The sequence below is a fragment of the Mytilus trossulus genome, chromosome 10, assembly GCF_036588685.1.
Source record: "Mytilus trossulus isolate FHL-02 chromosome 10, PNRI_Mtr1.1.1.hap1, whole genome shotgun sequence".
Classification (NCBI taxonomy): Eukaryota; Metazoa; Mollusca; class Bivalvia; order Mytilida; family Mytilidae; genus Mytilus; species Mytilus trossulus.
Window position 1 is genome coordinate 41409615 of NC_086382.1, and position 9934 is coordinate 41419548.

The following is a 9934-nucleotide window of genomic DNA, read 5'->3' on the forward strand; positions in this document are numbered from 1 at the left end:
GAAGGACCCATTTGTTATTTCAAATTCTATCAAGTGTCAGGGTTGGAATATTTTACATGACCAATGGTCCAGAATATGGTTATGTCTTATATATATATATAAGAGTCAATTACCAATCGGCAGTTGCGTGATGTCACTTTATATGGGTCATTAGCGTATTTTATAGGGTAATATGTCAGATGTCACATGTAGAGCAAGATCTGCGTACCATGCCTGAATAGATCACCCCAAGTTTTGGGTGAAAATCATGTTGCAAAGTCTTTTGTTTTCTTTGTTACGGTTTTGTAAAACAAATATTCAATTTACCCACCCAGAATCACAGTTCTGTAATCGATTGATAAATAGTAAAAGTTTATCTAGTATTTGTCTTCCTTCAAAGGTCAAAACAAGTTGTAATAATATTTTTTTATCTATGTAAATAATACTGCAGATTCAATTTCATTTTTATCCATTTATAAAGTTTTAAGTGTTTCACATTACCCTTAGCCATTAGATAGAATTGGCTTTCCAAACATAACTGTTTAGCCCTTCAACCGTGTGCTCACATAATCCATTAGCCCTTGGTTCCGTTGTTTAAATTTATTCTCGTCTTGACCATGCATGCAATATTCGCCACTGAACAACAATCAACCAATCGAAGATTTATGAAAGATTTGGCACTGCACCTGGAGTAAACAACGATCAATCAATCATACATCAGATTTTTAAAACACAACAAAAGGGAATAGTTATGATTTTCTTTTCATTCTAAAAATTTATTTTGAACCATACATGCATTAACTCATCTGTTTTTTGTCATGCTAAAAAAAAATAAAGAACATAATGCAAATATTTTTAAACGGAATTTATTTTCCTTCTTGCAAATTGAAATATTTTTTTCTTTAAACATGAATCAGAGTAGGTCATAGTTAATGTATTAACAGGATTCATGTCTCTTCGTGGGTACCAATTTCCATGGAACGAGGAAAAATTGCCTTTTCGTGGTTTTGGAAAAGTATGCTTACAACCTAATAGGAATTAGTGTCAATGAGACAACTCTCCATCCAAATAACAATTTAAAAAGTAAACAACGTGGAGCCTTGTCTCACATCGAACAACCAGCTATAACGGGCATCAACATTGACTATTGTAAAACCATTCAAACGGGAAAACCAACGGTGTAATATATATAACAAAACCTACATGTATAAGTGGAACAACAGAAGCTATGTATAGAAAATATGTACATGTATATACATTTTAGTCCACACTTGTATGATAGCGATGACGTGCAACTCAATATAAAGCCCTAGGAAGAAATCAAGTAAAGTCAATTATACATATTTGAATTTTAAAGTATAAACATTGATGTTTTGTAACTGTATTATAGTATCATCCAAATGATATTATTCCATGCAATGAACTTAAAGCATGCTACTCACCCTTACATCAAAAGAATCGAATTACTCTTCTCCAATGTTCAACTACATCGTATACCATACAACATTGGAATTCATATACAATGTACTTTTACATCTTCTTTTACTCATGCTTTACATATATTTTACTTTAATTCATTTTTTCCTCATTATGAAGTTGTCGTTTTAGTGAACTTACTGTACAGTGTTCATGTGCTTTTAATTGAGTCGCTTTTGCCCACACAGTCTTAGTTTTTACTGGCATCTGTTGATAGATAAGTCATATGAAAAATTACCAATCAAACAACACAAATCTGTTCCCACACTTTTTCATATTCAAAAATATTAGAGTATTTCCCCAGGAAAACTTATTGACAATACATTGCAATTTCAGAATACTTTAACTGAATATCAGAATTATGTTTAAATTCAAATAGAATAATACATGGCAAAATCCGTATCACATGCCGTATCATACCAAGATACCAACATCACTTAGGTATCAGAACAGATTTCAACAATGAAGAAAAAACCCATGTCGTATATTTGCTTATTTATAACAATGCTCTTCTTATGCAGCTGTTCAAAAGTCATCAATCAATTGTGAGAAATTAAATTCTCATTACAAACTAAAACCGATAGAAACAAATTAAAATTAGTTAATTTAATTTTTTATGTTTCTGTAAAAAACATCTCAATAACTGAAAAAACAATAGTATATAGACATCTTATTCGGAAGGTCACATTCGTTAAAAGAGAACGGGATTTAATTTACGACATAAGGAACATACCCGATAAGATGTGTGAAACGGGTATTCCATAAAGGTCAACCAACTCGTGATGGCGCCCGTACAATATACGAAGGGATGATTTCAACTTCCCCATTTAGAAATGTTTGTTTACTAGCTTCCCTGTGAGCAGCAAACCTCTATCATGGAAATCATGATAAAAAGCAAAGCCCGGAAATTTCGAATCAATAGGGAGATATATACTCCAATTGCAGGCGCTGCTTGAATGTTCCGATAGTGCACAAAATGTCGTTACGTAATTGAATCATAATTCAAATGAATGTAATAAAAGAGAACCTGAAAGATCATGCTGAAAACTATTTAATTATTCACCGATCAATTCAGTTTCAATAGAATGATAGAAGTATTTTTTAATTGTACCTACCTTTCGTACGAAGTTGAAACAATGTTTAGTGGTATAGTTTTTCTATAAGTATATAATTTATACGCTGAAATGGAAAGACGAAAATTGTGGTTTGTCCTTGCATTTTATTTAAACGCGTAGTTGTGTTTTGAGCCATGTGGTTATATAAATGCGTGTAAGGATTATATGACTAATATCTAACTTATCGCTGACTTTTCTGTTTACCACTTGTTTTCTTGAAATCTTGATACACATGTCTATCAATTCGACGATATAAATTCTTAATGATCACCTGCTCTTCTTAATTTTTCTTGCATGCAACCAATCGACTGATGGCATTTTCTCCTTCTGAAAATGCCAAAGGGTTTAAGGGTGATCTTTAAACTGGTGTCCTAAACTGCAAAATCCCTTCAAAGGAATGAAATATAGCCGGGAAGTCAAAACATTTGGCTATATATCCTTATGGTCTGTCGCTTATAACGATATTACATATCGCATAACTATATTTTAAAGACCAAATAACATTTGTTATCAGATTATTTTTTTTTAATTTTGCAATCAAGGTATTGAATGATTAACCATTCACATAAAACAAAATGTCGTAATCATAGTACTGTAATGTAGAATTTTTCAAGAAACATTGTTTCCCTCGGTTATATTTTGTTACCATATTTTTTTTTCTCTCAATCGATTTATGACTTTCGAACAGCGATACACTACTGTTGACTCTATTTATTAACAATGTGAACTTACAATTATTTTCGTGGATATACTGTGTATAGAGGAAAATTTAAATCAAATGATTTTACTTTTTTTGTTTAGCATATACATAAACGAGGGTATCACAAGTCCAACAGCTTTAAACAGCTGGTTTTTTTAGTCGTAATTCCATCTTATAATATATAGAATCGTATTCACTATAATTCAAAAAACATCTTCCACAGATTCTTTCCCGATGAAAATATTGGCATAAAATATTTCACGGATAGTTATTCCTATTGAAATACATTGGTGAAAAATCAATGACGAATACCAATTTTTTTAATTAGATTTTATAATCAGTCATAGTTTACTGGTGAGTCATAAGTAGTCAAACACATCAAGACAATACTCAGCACTAAAATGGACAAAGTCTCCTAAATTTTTTTTAACGATGAAAATGTCAATCCGCCATGAACATTCTCTAACTATAGTTAGGGATAGAATTAATATACTTTAACTAGTAGAAACAACATAGACAATTCAAAAATAAGTACAAGACACATTACAAAATATGGTTGCACCAGTAACAAGATTCCCTTTTTTAAAACACAACAATTGGTAAACACCAGTGACGACTATGATTTTTGTCGTTGGTTACTTTCCAACATTCTCAGGTTAATTTATGAACATGTTTGATAGTTCGGGCTCTTTGAAATGTACCTAGTCAGGAATGGCATAGTTGTAAACCATTCATTTGATGTATTTGAGCGTTTGATTTGGTCATTTGATTAGGTACTTTTCGTTTTAGTTTTTGCTCGAAGTTTTATTTGATTTTTTTTAACTTTTTGATAAACATTCACAACCTCCCTGTCTGTCACAATGTTGATGTATCTTATTAACACAGCTATAACATGTATAAGCTTTCCAAATAGTCACTGACATTTCATAATTTGAGAATTGTCCAAAATGTTGTTAACAAAATCAAGTACGTAGAAACATTTATTTATTCAAAGACATATCATATGTCTTCATTTTCGTTTGCTTTAATTAGATTAAAAAGAAATATTTTATGCTTGCATCGTATAAACGCACATGTAAATGGAAAGCAGGAAATTACATATCCTATATTTTTTTTAAAGTACATGTATAGTTGTATAGTTGACTGCTAGTATCAAAGGTTTGTGTGAACATTTAAATACATTTTAACTAAAGGAAATCTCAAGTGTCCTTGTTGTTGTTATTTCTCTATTTAAATCAGAGATAAAAATCAAAGTAGCAAATATGTGACAGAAAATTACAACTTTTATATAAGAAAAAAACATTTGCTCAAAACAACTTTTAAATATACTCCTTGTATCTTATAAAAGGCATGAATATTTAATGAAACAACCATTTTAAGCATTATGAACGTAGGCAGATAATTAAACAAGATTGTAACACAGTGATGACTGCTGTAACCAAATTTGAATAGTTTACGTATTAGGTCTGTTTTGTTCACGCATCGTTGTAATTATAACGGAATTTGATGCGACTGTCATACAAGTGAGAGATTTAGCGCTATAAAACCAGGTTAAATACACCATTTTCTACATTTGAAAAATGCCTATAATTAGTCAGGAATATGACAGTTGTTGTCCATTAGTTTTATATATTTTATCATTTGAATTTGCCATTTGATTATGGACTTTCCGTTTTGAATTTTCCTCGGAGTATTCCCAGAATTTTTGTGATTTTACCTTTTTCTCATATATTTTGTAGGATTTTAAAAATATTTTTAAGAAAAGAATTATAAGTAAAAAAACGATATGATTGCTTACCAAGGAATTTGTTTTTGTCCCGGCCGATAAAGCTGCTAATAATATTATTATTGTTTGACGTAAATTTTACATCGAGGTTCTGAAAAAGGAAATCACCAAATTACCAACATTCCAACTGACTCCATTTTCAGAAAACGAAATCTGTAACAAACATAAACTTTTAGCCACCGCTTTACAAGCAGAGCCAAATACAATGAAAGTTCCAACTATGTATTGGCTTCCGAAGCTACACAAAACCCCTTACAAATATAGATTTATTTCGTCTTCAAGCCATTGTTCAACTACTAAATTGTCTATTATTCTTACCAGCACACTTGGTACAATTAAAAACCTTATAATAAATTGTTCAAATAAGGCCTTCGAAAATAGTGGAATAAATTACTTTTGGAGTGTCAAGAACTCGTTGGAAGTACTTGATAAATTGCATGCTTATATTGGTGATTTTGAATCTGTTCAAAGTTTTGATTTTTCTACCCTGTATACCACATTGCCTCACATTCTCATTAAGAAAAAATTCACACATCTAATTAAATGGGCATTCAAAAAATCAGAATGTGAATATATATGTTCAAACTCTTTTAGGTCATTTTTTAGTTGCAATAAACAAAAAAACTATGTTAATTGGACATGCTTTGATACTATATATGCCCTTGAATTTTTACTAGATAACATTTTTGTTCGCTTTGGGGATTCCGTATATCGTCAGATTATCGGAATTCCAATGGGGACTAACTGTGCACCACTTATTGCGGACCTCTTTTTGTATTGTTACGAGTTACAATTTATGACAAAAATAAGCAAAGACCCATCAAAACAACATCTGATAAACAAATTTAATAATACTTTTAGATATTTGGATGATATTTTGGCTCTCAATAATGACGACTTCAGCATGTATATTAATGAAATTTATCCTGGTGAACTCACTTTAAATAAAGCTAATACTAACAACGACCACTGCCCTTTCCTCGATCTTGATATCTATATCACTAACGGAAAGCTGAATACTAAAATTTATGATAAAAGGGATGATTTTTCATTTCCTATCGTTAATTATCCGTTTTTAGATGGTGACGTTCCCTTGTCACCATCTTACGGTGTTTATATATCTCAACTTGTACGATTCGCTCGTGTATGTAACAATGTCTTAGATTTTAACAAGAGAAATTTATGTATTACTGAAAAATTATTACACCAGGGTTTTCGATATCACAAACTAGTCAAAACATTTACTAAATTTTATCATCGGTATAAAGACATCATTCGTAAATATAGCTCAACATGCAGACTTTTTATACGTTCAGGTATTTCAAATCCAATTTTTTATGGAAATATTCTTTTTAACGCACAAAGGTGTCAGTATTCACCTCATAAACTTACAAAACCTTTGAATAGACTTATTAAGAAGGGATATAATTACGATACTGTTGTCAAGTCATTAAAGATTGCATATTTTGGCGTTAATATTGAGTCACTGATAAGGTCTTTGCGTCGGAACTAAACACATTTATTCTAAAAACAGTTGTTGGCATGACACGGGTTATGTTCTTCTCATATATGTTATGATGGTATGATACTAAACCCCTTACGGGAAGAATTGTGCCTGATGTTCATATCATGAAATCATAATCTTTCAGTCAGTTTAATTGAAGTCTGGAGCTGGCATGTCAGTTAACTGCTAGTAGTCTGTTGTTATTTATGTATTATTGTCATTTTGTTTATTTTCTTTGGTTACATCTTCTGACATCAGACTCGGACTTCTCTTGAACTGAATTTTAATGTGCGTATTGTTATGCTTTTACTTTTCTACACTGGTTAGAGGTATAGGGGGAGGGTTGAGATCTCACAAACGTGTTTAACTCCGCCGCATTTTTGCGCCTGTCCCAAGTCAGGAGCCTCTGGCCTTTGTTAGTCTTGTATTATTTAAATTTTAGTTTCTTGTGTACAATTTGGAAATTAGCATGGCGTTCATTATCACTGAACTAGTATATATTTGTTAAGGGGCCAGCTGAAGGACGCCTCCGGGTGCGGGAATTTCTCGCTACATTGAAGACCTGTTGGTGACCTTCTGCTGTTGTGTTTTTTTATTTTGGTCGGGTTGTTGTCTCTTTGACACATTCCCCATTTCCATTCTCAATTTTATTATTTTGTTTTAACAAATAGAAATTAAATAGTAACACTTTGCTAATGCTATATGTGGCGATATCTTAACTCGAGCCATATGAAAAAGTTACTAGTCGTATCATGTATAACTTATTAAACTTCACTGACCGCTAAGGTTTTTCGGTACAACTTTTTGGAATTTTGGGTCCTCAATCAACTTCAACTTTGTACTTGTTTGCCTTTACAACTATTTTGAACTGAGCGTCACTGATGAGTCGTATGTAGACGAAATGCGAGTCTGGCGTATTAAATTATAAGACAGAATCAGTAACAGTCTATGTAATATGTGTTATTGTCTTGAAAGGGATGAACCAATGTTAAATTCGTCTTATTTATTGATGCATGGATCTAAAGAGACCTTTATTTGTGTTCTTAATTATACTCTCATTAATTAATTCGGTTATATTACAGTATTTAAGTTCTGGACCGATGGATGGTCTGAGGGTCATAGTAAAAACTTGATCATGGTCATCAACTGGATCCCCGTCTATAAATGCAGAGCTGACCCACCAACTCATACCTAGGGACACGTTTTAACATCCTAACTCTTGTTTGTGGATATATAAACTCATCATAGATACCAGGACTAAAATTTGTATATACGCCAGACGCGCGTTTCGTCCACAAAAGACTCACCAGTGACGCTCGAATCCAAAAAAGTCAAAAATACCAAAAAAGTACGAACATGTTGGGCCATTCGATACCAGAAAGACATATTGTAGTTATACAAATAATCCTACATTTATGTCATGTTTGTGTGAAGTGAAAATAAATCTGAGTAGAAATTCTTCTCATCAAATGAAATACAACGATCTATGCGAAACAAGTTGTTAAGTGTTTTTTCTTCTGAAATTGATATTATTATATTATATCAATATATGGGCCTGAATATAAACTGATACTTATCAAAAGTATGACTTTAAGTTCTGTTCGCTTTTGGAGACTTTGTTTATCGTCAAGTTATTGGAATTCCAATGGAAACTAATGTGTAACACTTTTTGCGGACGTCTGTATTGTCATGAGTTACAATTTATGACAAAAATCAGCAAAGACACAACGAAACAACATCTGATACAAACATTTAATATCACTTTTAAATATTTTGATATTTTGGCTCTCAATAAGGACGACGTCAATGTGTACACTAAAGAGTCGTACCATGCTGGAGAACTGAGTTTGAATAAAGCTAGAACCAGCAATGAACACTGCAATTCTTGAATCTTTATATATACATACACACATCAAATCCCGGCTAGGGAAGGACAAAAAATTTGCTTCCGCAAAAAAATAACGAGAAAAGATTACACTCGGCCAATAAACGCTTGATTTTTGTCGAGTCTAGGTGGTCGAGTGGTCTAGCGTGCCGGGCATAGTGCAAGGCGATTTGGTGTCACGCTATCTCAAAGTAGCATTAGTTCGAATCCCGGTATATATAGATGAGGGAAGAGCAAAAACAAAATTCCACCGAGAATTTACAGATCTTACATTGTTGTTATTTAGAAGAATTATATATACAAAATGTGTTTTTTCGGCCTCAGCTGGTATCATCATTACTGTAGAGGTGTCACTTGTTCAGACTTACTAAAAATAGAATTATTTCTTCAACCAACATTTATTTGTAAAATCCTCTACGATAGATAATTCAACTGATCTGTAAATCACAACAAATGGAAGTTTTTAACGACCTTGACTGGCTATACAGCCCTTGCACGGTCGGTTGATCTGTAAATATTCCTTCTGCACGCCTTATATATCCATGTACCGTTTATTTATTTTTTTGAATGAATGAATTTTTTTAACGAAGCTAGATAAAAACTGACGAGGAAAGGAAACCCAATGCCTCCGAAGGCTTTGTTATTGTAGTCTGGGTTGTCAAGCGTTCTAGCACGTCAAAAATAGGGAAAGGCGATTTGGTGCCACGATATCTCAGTAGCACGGGCTCGAATTCCGGCCAGGGAAAAACAACAAAACTTTCCGATATAACATTGTTGAACTGATATTTTGACGAATTATATAGATATATTATATTCAATATTAGAACTAGAAATGATTCATTCTTTGAGCTGTTAATTCAGTGTCATCAACTATTGGTCTCAGTTTAAAATCGTCGGGGTTGAGAGTATTGATGTACAGCTGTTTCAATGGTAGTGCTTTTCGTGTATTCTTCTACCAAATTGTTAATGTTTCTGATTGTTTTTTCTGATTGTTTTTACGAAGCTAGGTGTAATATTCGTTTTCATTTAACTGTTCTAAAACTTGAAGGAAATATCTTTTATTTCGATGCTGAATACTACAAACAAATTACAGGAACTGCAATAGGGACAAAAGTTGCGCCTTTATCAATTACAATTTTTTATAGTTATCGCTTAGTTACTAAGAAAACTATTATACGACAAAAAAGGTGGCCAATATTTGAACAGCGGAATTCAAACATTATTTTTATGAACAGTGGGAAAGATTTCTAGAGGATTGTTTTATATCATGAAATAAAACCACAGACGACTTAGACAAATTCTACAAAATTCTTAACTCACTACATCCGTCGATAACTTGAAATGGTTAAGCAATTTGTCCACGGAAAACGATTTGTCTGATCATATACCATACCTAAAGCAATTTACCTCCGATGTCTTCAATTACACTGAGCTTTCTTCCTTTCTTAATATGTATAAGCTTCCTATCTTAGGAACATCTTGAAATGGG